This window comes from Rhinoderma darwinii, chromosome 10, assembly GCF_050947455.1.
Source record: "Rhinoderma darwinii isolate aRhiDar2 chromosome 10, aRhiDar2.hap1, whole genome shotgun sequence".
Taxonomy (NCBI): Eukaryota; Metazoa; Chordata; class Amphibia; order Anura; family Rhinodermatidae; genus Rhinoderma; species Rhinoderma darwinii.
This window is the reverse complement of record NC_134696.1, coordinates 5,682,814-5,702,677: the sequence shown is the minus strand read 5'-3', so window position 1 is coordinate 5,702,677 and position 19,864 is coordinate 5,682,814. Positions and strand designations below refer to the sequence as shown.

Genomic DNA, 19,864 nt, shown 5'->3' with positions numbered 1-19,864 from the left:
ATTAAAGGGTAACTAAACGTTCAGCAAACTTCTGACATGTCATAGCGACATGTCAGAAGTTTTGATTAGTGGGGGTCCGAGCCCTGGGACCCCCGACCAATCGCTAAAACAAAGCGGCAGAAGTGCTGATGTGTTCAGCTTTTTCCGGAAAGCTGATGTAGGAGAGTATGGGCTCATATACTTTCTATTGAGCCCCTATTCTGATCCGTTGATTTCCGGAAAAAGCCAAATAGAAACGAAGCGGCTGAGCGATACTGCCGCTTTGTTTTAGCGATTGGTGAGGGTCTCAGTGCTCGGACCCCCACTAATCAAAACTTATGACATGTCAGAAGTTTGAGCGTTTATAAATCCCATAAAGGGTAATTAAAAGGCCTTTGACTTTTTGTAACCAGTGCATAAGATATCATACAGCAGATTACAAAAATAAGAGAACTGTTCTTACATAACCAGGTATATTGTGGAATGGATAAGAAGAATCTCCCACGTAGCTAACATAGATGCAGAAAAGGCACGGCTTCATCCACGACTCTATTATCTTTGCAAGAACTAAAGATCTCTCAATTTCCTATAGAAGAATGTGTATATTTTGCTTTGATGTGGATCACATGGAAGTATATAAACCTGCAACTCAATATATCGAAATATTCTATAGTGGGCAAACACCCATCAGTGACTGGAGCTATTCCTCACACAGTGATCCCAGGATGGCAGGCGCAAAGCCTCAAAATATATCTACGAGGTGATAAAACATGGATTTGGGGAAATACAGAATTTCAATCATATGGTATCTAGGGTTGGTGTTCCATTAAGGTTTTTTATATTACCTACAATGGAAGAAGATAATAAATACTATTCACAACAATGTCAATAATATTTTAACAAGCAGATTTCTATCAAATATTTCCCTAGATGGATAAAAGATTAACAATTTGTAATAGATATGAAATATTAGGAAAAATCAAGAATGTCCTATTTATATGTTGTTGTTTTTATGTTTATGTGAATGAGAAACTTAAATTAATGAATTAAAAAAAAAAGTAAAAAGAAAGTGTTCTGTAAGGCCCTGATCACACAGCGGAATTTTAGCGGCGGGACCCACCGCAGATTCCGCCACAAAACTCCACCTCCCATTCATTTGAAAGGGAGTCGGACGCTTTTTCCCGCTAGTGTCCTGCTCAATCGGATTCCGCTCGAACCTCCCATTGAAGTCAATGGGAGGAGGAATCTTCCTGCTGACACCAGGAATAATTCCACTGCAGATTTTGCCGTGGGACGCGCCACACACAATCCGCCGTGTGAACAGGGCCTTAGACTCCACACCCCTGTTAAGCCTGCTCCAATCCAATTGTGGCACAGAGGATTGTCCCTGCAATTTTAATCTCCCACCTGATCTGACATGAGAGACTAAATGGAAAATCTGCAGCGAAATCTTCAAAAAACAAAAACGCAGGTAAACCCGTCACATCAATCCGCAGCAAAGCGTGCAGAAGCAGATTTTCCACAGCGGTTTTACCTGCAGATTTTGTGTGAAGCTTTGATTATACCAAACTTTATGTGCACCCGCGGATTTACAGTGGTTTTTACTGCGTTTCTGCTGCGTAAACGCTGCACAAACTGCGACAAAACTGAACTTGCAGAATTTATGCTCCCCGTTCAAGTCTATGGCCCAAAAACGCAGCATCTTCGCAGGAGCCGCAGCATAAATTAACATGCTGTGGATTTGATAGCCGCATCGCAGGACACATTCCACACAAGTTTTCTGCGGTTTCTTTTTCCCTAGAAATCTCATCTGCTTTGCTGCTGCTGTAAATGTTGCAGAATTCCGTTGCGGAACTCCCGCAGCGTATCCTGCCTGTTCGAACATATCCAAATAGTTTTATAATGAATACAGTAGATTGTTACCATGGGTTATATCGTATCGCCGATCATTGTCCGCAAAGAATAACGCTCGTTGTTTTGTGACCTTGCATCCGTGTTAGTCCTTCATACTTTAGAGAACGGACTGAGTACATGTGGATTTTCGGATGTGCAGCAGTGAGTCACAGATTACATTATGGCTGTAATTATATGGGGGAAATCTCTGCACTGACAGACAAATGTCTTCTCCCTCTAAACCACAGAGATAATGGTATATATCTTATTATTTTTTTTTAGCTGTTCCCCCTCCTCTCCCTCTGCTTGGAACACTGCAGTATTGTTGTGACTGAATGGAGGAAATTAGTCAGCGACTCCCCCCCTCTTCTATCCCCAGCCGCCGGTGACAGGACTGCGTTGCCAATATACAATCATTTGGTTATATCAGACAAAAGTTCCATACTATGAAGCAATAGCTGCTCCGTGTGGTGCCGTGTTACGGAATTATTCTCCGCTAGAAGCAATGCTGAGATTACCTCCGTAATTCGTTTTGAAAACCAATTTTTTTAAATGTCCGATTCATGCAGAATCAGACCCAAAAAACCCCCTCTATATTCTACTGTATGAATCAGTCATAAGTCTGAACAGTAGGGCCACGTGGAAGTCTATGAATGCCGTATTATGGCTACACACAACATGGAGATTGTAAGAAGCCATAATATGCTCGGGTGCATGAGTCTATTCCAGTAATTGTATATGATACGCTGAGCATTTTACCTTTTTTATTCTAGTCCATTGACCCCCCCCCCCCCCCCATAGTGTGCGGCTTGCAACTAAGCATCACATCCATAGAGCAAAAGATATATATATAGTGGATAGATGAGATGGCTATGATATTTATAGATACAAATGGGTGGATAGATGAGATGGCTATGATATTTATAGATACAAATGGGTGGATAGTTATTAGATGGATACGATATTGATAGATACAAATGGGTGGATAGATATTGGATGGATACGATATTCATAGATACAAATGGGTGGATAGATATTAGATGGATACGATATTGATAGATACAAATGGGTGGATAGATATTGGATGGATACGATATTGATAGATACAAATGGGTGGATAGATATTAGATGGATACGATATTGATAGATACAAATGGGTGGATAGATATTGGATGGATACGATATTCATAGATATAAATTGGTGGATAGATATTAGATGGATACGATATTCATAGATACAAATTGGTAGATATTGTTTTTGGTCACAAATCTATAATGTTGAATATGTAACTTTTAGCAATGTGATAAGAAAACACTTGCACGTTGTCTTGGTGTAGAATTACTCGGGAATAATATGTACTTTTTGGTGTTTCTGGTCTTTTGAGGTGAATGCTGATGATGTAATGGGAGACTGAAACAAGTCAGGAGGTTTGTGAGCAGTTCGGGCCTTTGGCAGTGAGACGGTGACGGGCCTTGTTTGGCATGAGCGCCTTCAGGGATTTCCATCTCCATGGTAACCGAGCCAAGGGCCTCGCTGCTGAGACCGCGGAGATGAATGCAAATGTGCGCATTGCTCCACAGAAAATGACATGGTTAGAACCAAAACGGCTTAAAAGAATCACAAACCGCTGACGTTCAGTGACATCAGCCGCTCTGTGATGTTTATTTACCGCTGACATCCTGAGACGTTCCAGCGCAGCAAATCCTAACCACAACAAGTAATGCTGGCCCCACACATTAGATTATATTGGTGAATCCCCCTGATTTAAAGATCTGCTAAAAATCTGAGCACATCCACACAGAGGAAAGTATGACTGGATTTTTTTCACCTGTCTGATCCTACAAACCCCAGTGAGATAAGCGGCATCCGATGTGTTTGACAGCTGTTTATCTCATTTCCCTGATGAAATGAACATGCACACTAGCGATCCTAGCATGGTAAAAAAGATGGTAAAAATAAGTGTTTATTTTGTGCCAGGTTGTCTAGATGGAACATTTTTTGAGGGGAAAATTATCAAGGGCTTTCATTGAGCTGAAGGAGTTCTCCCATTTTCAGGAGTTGTGCCTGACTTTGTGTTAAAGGGGTATTCCCAACTTAGGCTTCGTTCATATCTGCGTCAGGGTCCCGTTCTGACGTTCCGTCAGAGCTTCCCGCCAGAACGGGACCCGGCCTGAAACTAACAGAAACCATAGGTTTCCATTTACATCACCATTGATTTCAATGGTGACGGATCCGGTGCCAATAGTTTCCGTTTGTCTCGGTTGTGAAATGGTTCCGTCGTTTTGATGGAATCAATAGGGCAGTCGACTACGGTATTGATTCCGTCAAAACCGACGGGACCCTTGCACAACTGAGACAAACTAAAACCATTTAACAGTAGAGGAGTAGACTGAGACAAACGGAAACCATTGGCATCGGATCCGTCGCCATCGAAATCAATGGTGATGCAAATGGAAACCTACGGTTTACCTTAGTTTCAGTCAGGGTCCCGCTCTGGCGGGAAGCTCAGACGGAACGTCAGACTGGGACCCTGACGCAGATGTGAACGAAGCCTTAGACATTTATGGCATATACACAGGATATGCCATAAATGTCTGATAGATGCTGCACCTAAATTGGGGGGAGGGGGGGTCACTTGACCTCTGTTTTGTCTGGGGCGGGTTGGTCAGAGATTCCAGGCATGGAACCGTGGGGAGAGGGCTACACGCGACTCTCCCCTTTCTACTCTCTGGGAGTTACAGAAACAGCCGAGCAGCGCTTTCTTGCCTGGTCCTGTAACTTACATTGAACAGTATGGAGAGAGTTACGTGCAGCCCTCTCCCCATTAGTGCATGCCCAGAATCTGTGACCAATGGCAGTCGCACCAGGCAAAAAAAAGGTGCGGGTCCTTACCAGAGCTGAGACCCGCATCTTTCAGACATTTATGGCTTTTTTCCGTTAGATATGCCATACATGTCTTAGTTGGGAATAACCCATTAAGGCTGGGGGCAATATTTCAAAAGCTTTACCCCAGTTTTCTTGCGTAAAAAAAGCCACCAATTTTGACACACCCCATATTTGCTCTAGAATTTGCAACTTTTCTCGCCACTTTCCAAAAGGGGGGTGCAGTCTAGCGGTAGGAGACGGGGCCGCTTACAGGCCGACAGATTTACCATAAGTTATGGTGGAATTCTACACCTGCTCAAAGCAAGCGTAGATCTGCATTTCTGTCGCATGGACAGCGCAATCAATCTGCTTAATTGTATAATGAAATGTCTTACAGCATTCTAATAAACTTTTGTATTCCTCACGGTTCCAAGCTGCTTGCTGTCAGTGAATGAAAATATTCTTGTTTACATTCAGTGACTTTAAACCTGTCCTGCTCAAAGCGGATACATTGTAACAAACCATGAGCTGTGTAAACGGCACTAGGTCAGGAAATCTCATTATGTCCTGTCATTATATTCATTTTATATAAGAATGAGCAGTTTTCCTGTTGACTTGAGTGGACGGTATTTTCGGGATTTAGGTTTTGATGTACAATTTTGTAATTTCATAGTCCGATACTTACTTTGGGAATTAATTACTTTGGCAATGTGACAAAGATGCAGATTGGCTGTAAGAAGAATTCCATTTGAGATCTATAAAATTAAACTACCCCACACTTGATGCTGACCTGCTGTTTATTTAGTCCACTGTTAGTTGCTCGGGTGGACGTGCTGCTCCATTAGGGCACAGCTATGATAAGTGATTGCAGTTTAGTAGCAAGTCTAAGCTACAAAGAAAGTCTGAGGTCGTCTGAAGCTTACCTCCTGTCTTGTTATAGGTTCAGATTGCTGCTTGGTACCTCCCCCATGCTTTGCACTGCAACTTTGCTTGTTCAGATTGGCTGCTGTTAATAAGTTTATGACTACCTGATAATCAGTGCATGAATAGGAGATTTCCATTACAGCAAGAACCTCAGTAAGGGGAGCCGGGAATTCTGATTTAAAAGGGTTGTTTTCATTAGACATGCCACTTCAGAATGGAGCCGCTGCTGCAGACAGCTGGAGTGAGCCAAAATGGGAGCTGCTACTAGGCCATGTTCACACCACATTTTTGTACGCTGATTCCGACGTATTTTCTGCGTCAGAATCGGCTCTCTAATTTGCCTGCTAAGCAAAATCAGCGGTGCTGAAAAAAAGCCCGGGATCACCGCAGAAATGTTCTATTAAAATGAATTTTCTGTGCTGCAAAACCGCCTGCACGCGCTGCAGATTTCTGCAGAAAGTTCTATTACTTAAAATCAAATCTGCTATAAAATCTGCAGCGTGTGCATGGAGCCTACAGCACCAAAAACTGCACGATGATTTTAATTTTAAGTTAAAATCTCCTGTCGGCTGGTTTTAAAAAGAAACCGTGCTGAAAATCAGGGTCAAAATCAGCCTGAAACTAGCGCTGATTTTAGAGTCCGTGTTTGATTTTTCAGTCTTAATACCGTGAGAACATACCCTTACGGAGCAGCTCACCAATGGCGATCTCGGGCAGGGGTCCCCTCTTTGACTATTAGGGCGTATGGACGGGGTTGTCTTCATTAGACGACCACTTTCAAGAACGAGTGTATATTGTCTCTGCTTGTGACAGTTTATGTACCGTATGTCCAGCTCTAGGACTGGTGGGGGTTAATATTTTATGCGTACGTCTTCTACATATTTAATCATTTACTCAATTCCAACTGGATTGTATCTGCACTTTTGTCTAAACTCCGATACAATGAAGCAAGACCATTTATTGTGAAAAGATAGGACCATCAAAGAACGGGACTGGGGGGGATTTCACAGTAGAAATGTCATAGGGGAGGAGAGAATATACTGGATTTGCTATTGTCATAATTCTACTGGTTTATAACCTCTGTACCTAATGAGCAAAATTATTACAACAAATGTTTGTCATTTGGTGCCCAAACCTTTAAAACTGTCTATTTATTTTCAACAAATGAATTTAGGAAACCCAGATGGATGATACTTGAATGGCAATCTTGCTGTAAAAAAAAAGGTGTTACTGGATGACGTTGTCACATGCAAAACAGACCTATTGGTGGTTATTACTATACTGGTTGTATTTCTGTATTTTATATGAACTTGTCCACTTTTCACGTCCGGCGATCACTAACCCCAGACAATGAGCGCGGGTCTCACTGCTGGAGAAATTAGGGTGCATTTACATGAGACGGTTTTGGCTGTGCGGTAAAAAAAAAAATGCAAAACTGTGTCCAGCTTTACAGCGGGTTGTTGCTTTCTGCAATGCGGTTTTTGCCTGTGCGGTTTTTACAGATAAAACGTAAAATAAATGTGTTTGCCCTGCAAAAACCGTGCAGCCGAAAAATGCATTGCAAAACCGCAGCAATTTGCGGTAAAACAGCATGTTTTTTTTTGCCATGGTTTTGATGCAGCTTTTACCGCGCAGCCATAAACGTGTCCTGTAAACGCACCCTCAAAGGCTTTGTCTTGTGAAGAGCACCCCTTTTTAAACCGAACTGTTCTCACCAGGGAAAGCTGCATCTGTGACCATTAGCCGCTGCTTCCTTCTGTCTACAGCTCACATGCATCTTATTTCTGCCAATTAGGCTTCTGAAAGATGGCCACTTTGCTTATTACATCAGTCTTGTTGCTGTGGACCCTGTCTGCACCATCCACGTCTAATGAACAGGCCTCTCCATATTGCTGCAACTGTATTAACACTGATGTCCGCAACATATTCATACTCAGCAGCTTATGATAAATCTGGGGTCACTTTGAAAGTTGTGCAATATTAGTGAAGTTCTTATTCAAGATGTGGCATTTCGGTGACAATTTTCTACCATTCCAAGAAAAAGCATAATGTAAAAGTACCGCAGATGCAGTTTCGTTAAAATAACAAGTTTCCAAAATCCCATGTAAACTGCTGTGGTTTCCTTTATGTGACAATTGATGTGGTTCCCAAACCCTATGTGTGAAATCAACCTAAATATTTCTAATACTATATACAAGGTTATAGGACGGATACATGTTCTGCATCTGTCCGACACGTGTTTACATTTTGAGACAAAATCTTGTCTTTAGTGTATCGGCAGAGTATGTATATTCAGCTGTATCGGCAGATTATGTATATTCAGCTGTATCGGCAGATTATGTATATTCAGCTGTATCGGCAGAGTATGTATATTCAGCTGTATCGGCAGATTATGTATATTCGGCTGTATCGGCAGAGTATGTATATTCAGCTGTATCGGCAGAGTATGTATATTCGGCTGTATCGGCAGAGTATGTATATTCGGCTGTATCGGCAGAGTATGTATATTCAGCTGTATCGGCAGATTATGTATATTCAGCTGTATCGGCAGAGTATGTATATTCAGCTGTATCGGCAGATTATGTATATTCGGCTGTATCGGCAGAGTATGTATATTCAGCTGTATCGGCAGAGTATGTATATTCAGCTGTATCGGCAGATTATGTATATTCGGCTGTATCGGCAGAGTATGTATATTCGGCTGTATCGGCAGAGTATGTATATTCAGCTGTATCGGCAGATTATGTATATTCGGCTGTATCGGCAGAGTATGTATATTCAGCTGTATCGGCAGAGTATGTATATTCAGCTGTATCGGCAGAGTATGTATATTCAGCTGTATCGGCAGATTATGTATATTCAGCTGTATCGGCAGATTATGTATATTCAGCTGTATCGGCAGAGTATGTATATTCAGCTGTATCGGCAGAGTATGTATATTCAGCTGTATCGGCAGATTATGTATATTCAGCTGTATCGGCAGAGTATGTATATTCAGCTGTATCGGCAGAGTATGTATATTCAGCTGTATCGGCAGATTATGTATATTCAGCTGTATCGGCAGAGTATGTATATTCAGCTGTATCGGCAGAGTATGTATATTCAGCTGTATCGGCAGAGTATGTATATTCAGCTGTATCGGCAGAGTATGTATATTCAGCTGTATCGGCAGAGTATGTATATTCAGCTGTATCGGCAGAGTATGTATATTCAGCTGTATCGGCAGAGTATGTATATTCAGCTGTATCGGCAGAGTATGCATATTCAGCTGTATCGGCAGAGTATGTATATTCAGCTGTATCGGCAGATTATGCATATTCAGCTGTATCGGCAGATTATGCATATTCAGCTGTATCGGCAGAGTATGTATATTCAGCTGTATCGGCAGAGTATGTATATTCAGCTGTATCGGCAGATTATGTATATTCAGCTGTATCGGCAGATTATGTATATTCAGCTGTATCGGCAGAGTATGTATATTCAGCTGTATCGGCAGATTATGTATATTCAGCTGTATCGGCAGATTATGTATATTCAGCTGTATCGGCAGAGTATGTATATTCAGCTGTATCGGCAGATTATGTATATTCAGCTGTATCGGCAGAGTATGTATATTCGGCTGTATCGGCAGAGTATGTATATTCGGCTGTATCGGCAGAGTATGTATATTCAGCTGTATCGGCAGATTATGTATATTCGGCTGTATCGGCAGAGTATGTATATTCAGCTGTATCGGCAGAGTATGTATATTCAGCTGTATCGGCAGAGTATGTATATTCAGCTGTATCGGCAGATTATGTATATTCAGCTGTATCGGCAGATTATGTATATTCGGCTGTATCGGCAGAGTATGTATATTCGGCTGTATCGGCAGAGTATGTATATTCAGCTGTATCGGCAGATTATGTATATTCGGCTGTATCGGCAGAGTATGTATATTCAGCTGTATCGGCAGAGTATGTATATTCAGCTGTATCGGCAGATTATGTATATTCAGCTGTATCGGCAGATTATGCATATTCAGCTGTATCGGCAGAGTATGTATATTCAGCTGTATCGGCAGAGTATGTATATTCAGCTGTATCGGCAGAGTATGTATATTCAGCTGTATCGGCAGAGTATGTATATTCAGCTGTATCGGCAGATTATGTATATTCAGTTGTTTTTTTTTGTGTACTCCCCGGATCAAAATTACTGCATGTTTTTTCGGTGATTCAGACAGTGCGGTTTAAACCACATCAGAAAATTGCATCCAAAAACCGCATGTGTTTATTTGGTGCGTTTTTCAAAGCAGTTGCATTTTCTACCGCAGTCGCACAAAAAAAGGCATCAAATTTGTGGTAGAAATGCATGTGGTTTTCGGATGCAGTTCTAACCGCACCTCAATTGCAACGTCTGAATGGACTCTTAGAATAAATAGTGCACCATGAACCTTACCAAGCTTACATATAGTTGTCCAATTAAAAACATGCAGGTCTCCTCTTTGTCAGTATTCGAAGTTGATGTCCAAATAACTGGAAGGGTATGTTCACACGTGGCGGATACATTGTGAATTTTATGTCCGCATCTGTGGGTGGAGAATCCTTAGGCTGGGTTCACACCACCTATTTTCAGACATAAACGAGGCGTATTATGCCTCGTTTTACGTCTGAAAATACGGCTCCAATAAGTCAGCAAACATCTGCCCATTCATTTGAATGGGTTTGCCGACGTACTGTGCAGACGACCTGTCATTTACGTGTCGTTTTTTGACAGCTGTCAAACGACGACGCGTAAATTGACTGCCTCGGCAAAGAAGTGCAGGACACTTGTATACATTATATGCAGGACACTTCTTTGCCACGTAATTTGAGCCGTTCTTCATTGAAGTCAATGAAGAGCAGCTCAAGATTTACGAGCGTCACAGACACCTCGCATAATACGAGGAGGAGCATTTACGTGTGAAACGAGGCAGCTGTTTTCTCCTGAAAACAGTCTGTCTTTTCAGACGTAAAAGCCTCTCATCGTGTGCACATACCCTTAGTATATTACCGTAGTAGCAAAGTGGATGAGAATGCAAATTTTCCGTCCCATGTGAACATACCCTAAAAGCTTCTATATGTTTCAAAGCGGCAAACCAACGCTGTGGCATCAATCACATATTCACAGCGCAACAATAAACATCCTTCTGTGATTGAGCAACCATGTTTTTATTGACTGTATGAGATCGTACAAGGCATGTGCTAGTAAATTATGATTGGTGCACGCTCCCTAATTTGCTGATCTGATATCAGGACAAAAAGAGGGACATTTTTGGGTGCAGTCACACGTGTTGCGGAAAACTTTACAATGTCCAATGAAAAATATTCCACATCTCAGGGGCTTACGTTGTAACGTTTTCCACAGCGTATTTTTGTTCTGCGGAAATACAAGGCAAAAAAACGCCATGTCTGACTGCACCCTTAAGGACCAAATAGAGGGATTTGAGTCAAAAGCTGTCCCTATAAAAGAGGAACACTTTAGAGGGATACGGTCACCCCAGTTTTAGTGGTGTAGCTACAGAGGTTGCAACTGTAGCCAATTAGATTTTTTTTTTACCGTCGGAAAAGAACATCTTGGATATGTCAAGAGAAATAAAGTTACTTGCCAGCCGCAAATTTCCAGTTGCAATGGTCACCTTACTCCTGGGATTTGTCCTTCTCTATCTTGAACTGTCATTGCAAGTTGTGGTTTGAGGCCTATTGTACTGATTTTACATCCGGCTCAAGCCTTTAGCTACACCTCTGCCTAATTTGTTATGTATTGTGCTTTTGGTTAAAGGTTGGCTTATGAGCTGCTTTAAGACGGGCAGAGATGGATAGCATAAGTTATCTAACTGCGCTGTCTAGTACTCTGGACCTGTGTAAAGCATAAAGCAGGGGTATTTAACTATTTTTAGTGAAGGTCCATTTACCTGGGCCTCCCGTCAGGTGAAGGTCTGAGCTGAGCACCAACAGAAGGCTATATTCATACGGGTCAGATTTGCTATAAACCATTCCGATCCTTGGATCTGCAGCAGAAATCCGAGGCTTATCTGCCCCCTGTACATAGTGCCACACAATGCCCTTTATAGAGAGTGCCACACCGTTCCCCCTTATAAAAGTACCCATTATAGATAGTTACCATGCAGTGCCCCCTGTAGACAATGCCGCACAATGCCTCTTTTAGATATTGCCATAATTCCCCCTTGTAGATAGTGCCCTACAGTTCTCCATTGTATATAGTGCCACACACCTACTGTAGATAGTGTCCCCCAAACAAATAAAACAAACTTGTACTTACCCTTCCCTATTCCCACAATGAATGGAGCTCCACAGCAGGCCTCCTCAGCCACGTTAGGCCTCCAGCCTATGATACGCCGAGAATGGAACATTACGTAGGCCGGTGCGATGCAGTGACGTCACCTCGTCGGCGTGCGCAGCTATCCTTTCCCAGCGTCTTATAGGTTGCAGGCCTTACATTGCCTCTAGCCTAGTGAAAGGCGGAGCAGGGAGCGGATAGCTCCCTGATCTGCCATAGTATACCATTGTATCTGAGGATGCAGATACAATTGAATGTGGTGGTCGCCCGGGGATTCTAGTGACGTCAATGGTCTGAACAACTGCTGTCCGCGATCTGGGTACGGACCACAGTCCACCAGTTGAGGACCCCTGGCATAAAGGATAATATCTAGCGGGCCTATAAGCAGGATAGAAAGCAGGTTGTAATTCCACTGTAATGACTGGCAGGTATGTGGACCCACTGGGCCACTCCGCTGTAATGGAGCAGCTACTTATCAACAAAGTCTATGGCAGTCAGTGAGGTCAAGTACCTGGATAATCAGAGGAAGCGACATGTGCAGGACAATGGAACTTGGCTAGGACACTGGACATGAGTAGTGCAGTCGTCTCGGACACTGGACTTGGCACAGGCATCGGACACAGAAACGGGATACAGCTAGGAACCATTTGCAACACTGGGAAGACACAACATTGCTCAGGCACTGGGGCAGAGGGCAGGTCAAACTATATAGCCCAGGGTGTACAGGGATAGGCTGGGGAAACTTTTAGTGGTGCGCTCGCTCGCGCTTTAAGGGACCATCAGAGCGCCCGTGGGCACCCTACTGGAGCTAGGAGCAGGAAGCAGAACACACCAGCGTCCCCGGGGAGAAGGAGGGAGATGCCGGCAGTGAGTACAGCTGATCTGACGGACGCTGGGGAGGGGATATGCCGATGGTCAGTGGCCGTCGGCACTACAGTCACAAGTATAGACCCGAATACCTGACTAAATAAAGCATGTGAATAATGACTATATGAATGAATATTGTGTCGGTTTTTCACGTCCGTTTAGCATCCGTGATCATCCGTTTTTCACGTCCCAGCTCTACTAACCGCACTCAGATGTCATCCATATTTGTCAGGTTTCTTTTCGCCCACTGACTCATTGACTTAAATGGACGAGTATTGGACCAAAGCGATTTTCTCTGCACGTACCAACCATCCGTGTAGAAAATTGGACATGTGAATTGGCCCATTGACTTTAATGTGTCAGAGTTCAGTCCGTGCGCTGTCTATTCTACACTCGGACCGCACACGGACGTGAAGAACGCTGGTCTGGTCTGAATTGGCCCTGAGGGTAGAAATCTAGCAGCATCATACACCGCTCTGATTATCCAGGTCAATCATTCCATCATTATCTAGTGCAATATAAGCCGTAAACGTTCGTTCCGGGGATATGTAAAATATATATATATATATATATATATATATATATATATAGCAGCCCCCCGTTTCAATGTGTCAGAATAAGATTAATGGTCCTGCCAGGACTGCACCCCCTTTCACATTGAGGACAATTGAGGCTGTGATTGCAGTGAATTAGACACATCTCACTGGTTCTCTCCGCAGCTATTCATGCTCCTGCCCATCTCTGCCTGCCCTGGGAGTGACTATATTCCTGTCAACACTGTTGTGGAGGCAATGAATATTCATGAGCAGCTGAGGCAGGGCTGTGCCGCTGGATTGCTTCTTCCGAGCAAGACTGAGCCATCATCATCCTCACCATTGTACGTTTTATCTGCTTTTCCAGGGAGTGTACGAGACGCAGGCAGGATCTGAGCAGGCTGAAGAAGATCCAGGGAATGGGATGCTGAGCTAGGAAGGACCACTCTCCCCCTGCAGTCTTTGTCCTGATGCTGAGAACCTGGTGACTGGACCTGTGATCTCTGCAGGTGATGATTCTGTCCTTCCTCTGCCCTCCCCTATCCTTGCAAATGATCCTTTATGTGCAGATGTGATCACATCATCTGTGTGAGTCTCAGGCTGAATTCCCTGGAAACCTATTGCACCATGGGTTCTCCGGCAGCAAAACAGGACCACCTATTCATTATAAGGGTCTTTGGCCAGTCCTCATGGCGGTGTTGTGTGTCACACTGTACCACCGGTCCTGGTGAATAAATGATGTATTGTTTATCCACCGGGTAAACAGAGCATGAATGATGTTCGCATCACAGCTGTGATCCAATGGATCTAAGCACAGAGACCGAATAATGTGATGTAATTTGACCTATGTGCTGTAATGAGATTATATATATATTGTGTGTGTGTATGTATATGTATGTGTGTGTGTGTGTGTATATATATATATATATATATATATATATTGTATGTATGTGGAATACATGAGTGTGGTATAATGTAGGATGAGCCCTGTGCTAGCGGCGTAAAGACAGGACCAGACAGGTACACAATCCAGCCATTATTTACTCCGCGCACACAACATGTTTCTTCTTCTCCAGACAATTTTTATTATTAACCCCTTTGGGAAATCTGTGCGTGTGATGATAATGGAAGGAAAATGTTCATATAAAGGAAGTGGTTAGTGCGTTACAAATGTAGTAAAAATGTTTGAGCACGGACGTTAAACACGCAGCTCGATGACTATTGCGGATATTTTATGTATGACAGCAGGTGAGGGCCTTGTGGAGATCCGTGCGCTGTCCTGCAGCCATGGTGTTGTAGATATCTGGAGGGAATCTATTGATTTTTTTTTCTTTTTTTCAATACACATTTTCCTATGAAATAGATTGTGAATGGTTTGTTTCATCAAGAGGAAAATGTATTGTTTTGTAAAAAAAAAATAATAATTGTGAATTGCAGATTTCTCTTCCTCTGTAGTAAGGCTTTGTTTATGTTTTTGGCCTACGTTTAACCCCTTCAGGACTGAGCCTGTTTTGGCCTTCAGGACGAAGCCGATTTTTCAAATCTGACATGTGTCACTTTATGTGGTAATAACTCCGGAATGCTTTTACCTATCCAAGCGATTCTGAGATTGTTTTCTCGTGACATATTGTACTTTATGTTAGTGAAAAAATTTGGTTGATAAATTCAATATTTATTTGTAAAAAACACCAAGATTTGGAGAAAATTTGCAAAAATTAGCATTTTTCTCAATTTAAATGTATCTGCTTGTGAAACAGATAGTAATACCACACAAAATAGTCACTAGTTAACATCACCCATATGTCTACTTTATGTTTGCATCGTTTTTTGAACATTGTTTTATTTTTCTAGGACGTTCCAAGACTTAGAACTTTAGCAGCGATTTCTCATATTTTCAAGAAAATTTCAAAAGGTGATTTTTACAAGGACCAGTTCAGTTCTGAAGTGGCTTTGAGGACCTTCTATATTAGAAAGTCCCCATAAATCACCCCATTTTGAAAACTGGACCCCTCAAAGTATTCAAAACAGCATTCAGAAAGTGTATTAACCCTTTAGGCGTTTCACAGGAATTAAAGCAAAGTAGAGGTGAAAGTTACAAATTTCATTTTTTTTTTACAAAATTCATTTGTAATAAATTTTTTTCTGTACCACAGGAGGTTTTACCCGAGAAATTTAACTTATTATTTATTGCCCAGATTCTGCAGTTTTTAGAAATACCCCACATGTGGCCCTAGTGCGGTCATGGACTGAAACACCGGCCTCAGAAGCAAAGGAGCACCTAGTGGATTTTGGGGCCTCCTTTTTTTTAGCATATATTTTAGGTACCATGTCAGGTTTGAAGAGGTCTTGTGGGGCCAAAACAATAAAGACCCCCAAAAGTGACCTCATTTTGGAAACTACACCCCTCAGGGAATTTATCTAGGGGTATAATTAGCATTTTGAACCCACAGTTTTTTTTGCTAAATTTATTTGAATTAGTTTGTGAAGGTGAAAATCTACTTTTTTTCTGAAAAAACGTAGAAATTTGTAATTTTTTCAAGGAATAAAAGAGAAAAAACACCCCAACATATGTAAAGCAATTTCTCCTGATTATAGCAATACCCCATATGTGGTAATAAACTGCTGTTTGGACCCACAGCAGGACTCAGAAGGGAAGGAGCACCATTTGGATTTTGAAATTCTGATTTTGCTGGTATAGTTTTCAGTGCCATGTCGCGTTTGAATTGCACTGGAGGGAACAAAATAGTGGAATCCCCCGGAAAGTGACCCCATTTTGGAAACTACACTCATCAAGGAATTTTTCTAGGGGTAAAGTTAGCATTTTGACCACACGGTTGTTTTGCTGAATTCATTGGAATTATTCTGTAAAGGTAAAAATCGACTTTTTTTCTGAAAAAAGGTAGCCATTTTTAATTTTTACAAGGAATAAAGGCGAAAAAGCACCCAAACATTTCTAAAACCATTTCTCCCGATTACGTAAATACGCCATATGTGGTAATAAAGTGCTGTTTGGACCCACAGCGGGGCTTAGAAGGCAAGGAGCGCTATTTGGCTTTGGGAGCTCAAATTTAGCTGAAATGGTTTTTGGGTGCCATGTCGCATTTGCAAAGCCCCTGAGAGGCCAAAACAGTGGAAACCCACCAAAAGTGGAAATTACACCACTTAAAGAATCTATCTAGGGGTATAGTGGGCATTTAGACCCCACAAGTCTTTTGCAGGATTTATTAGAATTGGGCCATGAAAATGAATATCTACATTTCTTCCACTAAAATGTTGCATTTTTTTCAATTTTACAAAGGATAAAGGGGGTAAAAGCTGCCCAACATTTGTAAAGCAATTTCTCCCGAGTACGGCAATACCCCACGTGTGGTCATAAATGGTTTTTCATTAGAAAGTAATTAACCCTTTCTGGACTGATCCATTTTTTTCTTTTCCTTTTTAGTTTTTTCCTCCCCGCGTTCGAAGAGCCACAACTTTTTTATTTTTCAGTCAATAGAGCGGTATGAGGGCTTATTTATTGAGGGACGAGCGGTCGTTTTTATTGGTACCATTTTTTGGTACATACAACTTTTTGAGCACTTTTTATTACATTTTTAGGTAGAGCCAAGGTGACCAAAAAAACAGCGATTTTGCCGTTTTAAATTCTTTATTTTTCACGTGAGACGCTCCATACATCACCCCCCACACTAAGACATGCTATGTTGTGGTGCGCGAAGGGGTTAATGCGCAGCGCATGGTGCGGAGTGAAAATTACAATTTTCCACTCATATGCCACTTTAGTGCACTATATGTTATGCCCAGTTTGTGCCACTGAAGACAAATACCTCATAAAATATTAACCGGGTTCTCCCGGGTATGGCGATGCCATATCTGTGGACGTAAACTGGTGTTTGGGCACGCTGCAGGGCTCAGAAGGGAGGGAGCGTCATTTGGCTTTTGGGGCGCAGATGTAGCTTGGTAGTTGTTCTGTTTGGGGTTTTACTGGTGTTTCAGTTTGTAATGTGGGGGCATATGTAATCTGTGCGGGGTACATCAGGGTACATGTAATCTGTGCGGGGTACATCAGGGTACATGTTATCTGTGCGGGGTACATCAGGGTACATGTTATCTGTGCGGGGTACATCAGGGTATAATAAGAGGGTATAATAATGCAGTAAATAAATAATAATCCGCAGATATGTGACCGATGTCGCACTGGTAAATGGCGCCCAATCTTATCTGCTTTTGGAACGCTCCGCACATTTTGCATCGCCATATTCTGAGAGCCAGAACGGTTTTATTTTTTCTCCACCGGAGCTGTGTGAGGGTTTATTCTTTGCGGGACAATCTGTAGTTTTCATTGGTACCATTTTGGGGTACCAGAAATTTTTTTGATCACGTTTTATTCCATTTTTTGGCAAGCAAGGTGACCAAAAACCATCAATTCTGACAATGTTTTTTATTCGTTTTTTTATGGCCTTCACCCTGGGCTATAAATGACCATTATACTTTATTCTGCGGGTCGATACGATTACAGCGATACCAGATGTATATAATTTTGTTATGTTTTGCAGCGTTTGTGCAATAAAATCACTTATTTATAAAATAAATACATTTTTGTGTCACCCTATTCTGAGAGCCATAACGTTTTTATTTTTCAGTCAAAAAAGCGATGTAAGGGCTTGTTTTTTGCGGGACGGGATGTAGTTTGTATTGGTACCATTTTGGCGTACGTGCGACTTTTTGATCACTTTTTATTGTATATTTTGGGAGGGTTGGTAACCAAAAAATTGTGATTCGGGCACTGTTTTTTGTTTATTTTTTTGCGGTGTTCACCGTGCGGGAAAAATAATATTACAGTTTTATAGTTGGGGTCGTTACGAACGCGGCGATACCAAATATGTGTACTTTTTTTAACGTGTTAATTTTTTTCCTATAATAAAAGACTTATTATAGGAAAAAAAGCATTCTTTGTTTATGTCACTTCTAACTTTTATTTTTACACTTTTTAAAAACATTTTTATTATCTTTTTTTTACTTTTTTTACTTGTCCCACTAGGGGACACTTAGACTTGCAGCTCTGATCGCTGCTGGAACACATTACACTGTTCTAACTGTCATTGTGACGTGACAGTCACACTGACAGGAAGCATCGGAGGACCGGCCGGGGGCTGATCCTCCGAGGCTTCCGTACATGGCAACCCGGAGGTCATTGTCTGGCCTCTGGTTGCCATGATAAGGATCGCCAGCCCCCGCAAATACATGTGGGGGGCTGCCGATCCGCTGTAAACCTCTTCGATGTGGTGATCGCAATCGACCACCGCATCGAAGGGGTTAATTGCCGATTTCAGCGGCGACAGGCCGCTGATCGGCAACGGGGAGAGCAGGGCTAACACCCTGCACAGTTAACCGCCGCTGCGGTGTAGCGCCGCGCGGCGGTTAACTGTTAAAGCGCGGACGTAACTGTACGCCAAGGTGCGCAAAGTTACTGCTCACCTGGACGTACAGTTACGTCCAGGTGCGGGAAGGGGTTAAGGCCCCATTCACATCCACATCGCGTATACGTTTTGATATAAAAACGTTGACCATTGATAACGTGTACCATTTTCTGTTTCCGTCTGCGCTTTTTATGATCATACGTCGGTATACGTTTCTGTTCGTTTTTTTTTACTTAAAAAAGAATACTTTCTTTTTTTAAAGTGATAGATTTTCTGTATGTAGACGGATACAAACGTATAGCATTACGTTTACATACATCGTCCATTAGATCATTGCTTAAAAAAAACAACAATGTTGCATCCCGTATACCTTTTTATTTTTTTAAGTACAGAATAGCGTAGCAGACGACGCTTTTCAGTGCTTTAAAAAAACAGCATCCCAACATAAACCAAACAGATACTATTTTGGTCTACGTGTTACCCATTATAGTCTATGTATACGCCGAGCTGTACGTTTGAATATTTTTTTAGTGTTTCAAAGCGTATACGCTCGGCGGATAGCACAAACGCAATGTGAATGGGGTCTTACGTGTACGCCGGGAAAAAGCTGTTAAAAGTAGTCTGTAGCTGATGCCCTTACAGTGGTCTTTTAGATTGTTCGCATGCTGCAATTGTGTTGATAATGGTGATTGGCTGATAAAAACGTCCTATTTTGTGGCGATTGAGACGGCTTTCACTAAAACTTTATTGAATCTGACCAAAAATTGTATGCCAAGGTTTACATTTCCAGAAAAAAACCCACAAAATGGGCAGTTTGTGGCTATTGAAAAAACGTGCCTGGAAAGTTTCTACTCCCGGTATTTATGTTCAGTGATCTTCTCACACGTGGCCAGTCCCTGCCCCTCCATCAGTGGGTCAAATTCCAGTCATTGAGCGCCTCGGTTTGGTTTACTTATCAAGGCTTCATTTCCACATGTTTATGCAATCGATACGTGACCACACGCCATGGCTGGGCTCACACTTTCCGTTTCTGTTGCGCTTTTGTTGCATTTTTGAAATGCTGGAAA

The 19,864-nt window shown here is 42.1% G+C and overlaps 1 protein-coding gene across 4 annotated transcripts in view; it reads left to right on the top strand.

The window, feature by feature from the left end:
* The window catches only part of FEZ1 (fasciculation and elongation protein zeta 1), a 69,361-nt gene that overhangs the window by 4,269 nt on the left and 45,228 nt on the right, over positions 1–19,864 (top strand). For 2 of the 4 annotated variants that reach the window (XM_075839238.1, XM_075839235.1), the window contains exon 1: positions 13,611–13,889. The gene's annotated coding sequence lies outside the window, so the exon portion shown is untranslated. Of the gene's footprint in view, positions 1–13,609; positions 13,890–19,864 lie in introns of those variants that run through there. The other 2 variants (XM_075839236.1, XM_075839237.1) reach the window with 2 other exon arrangements.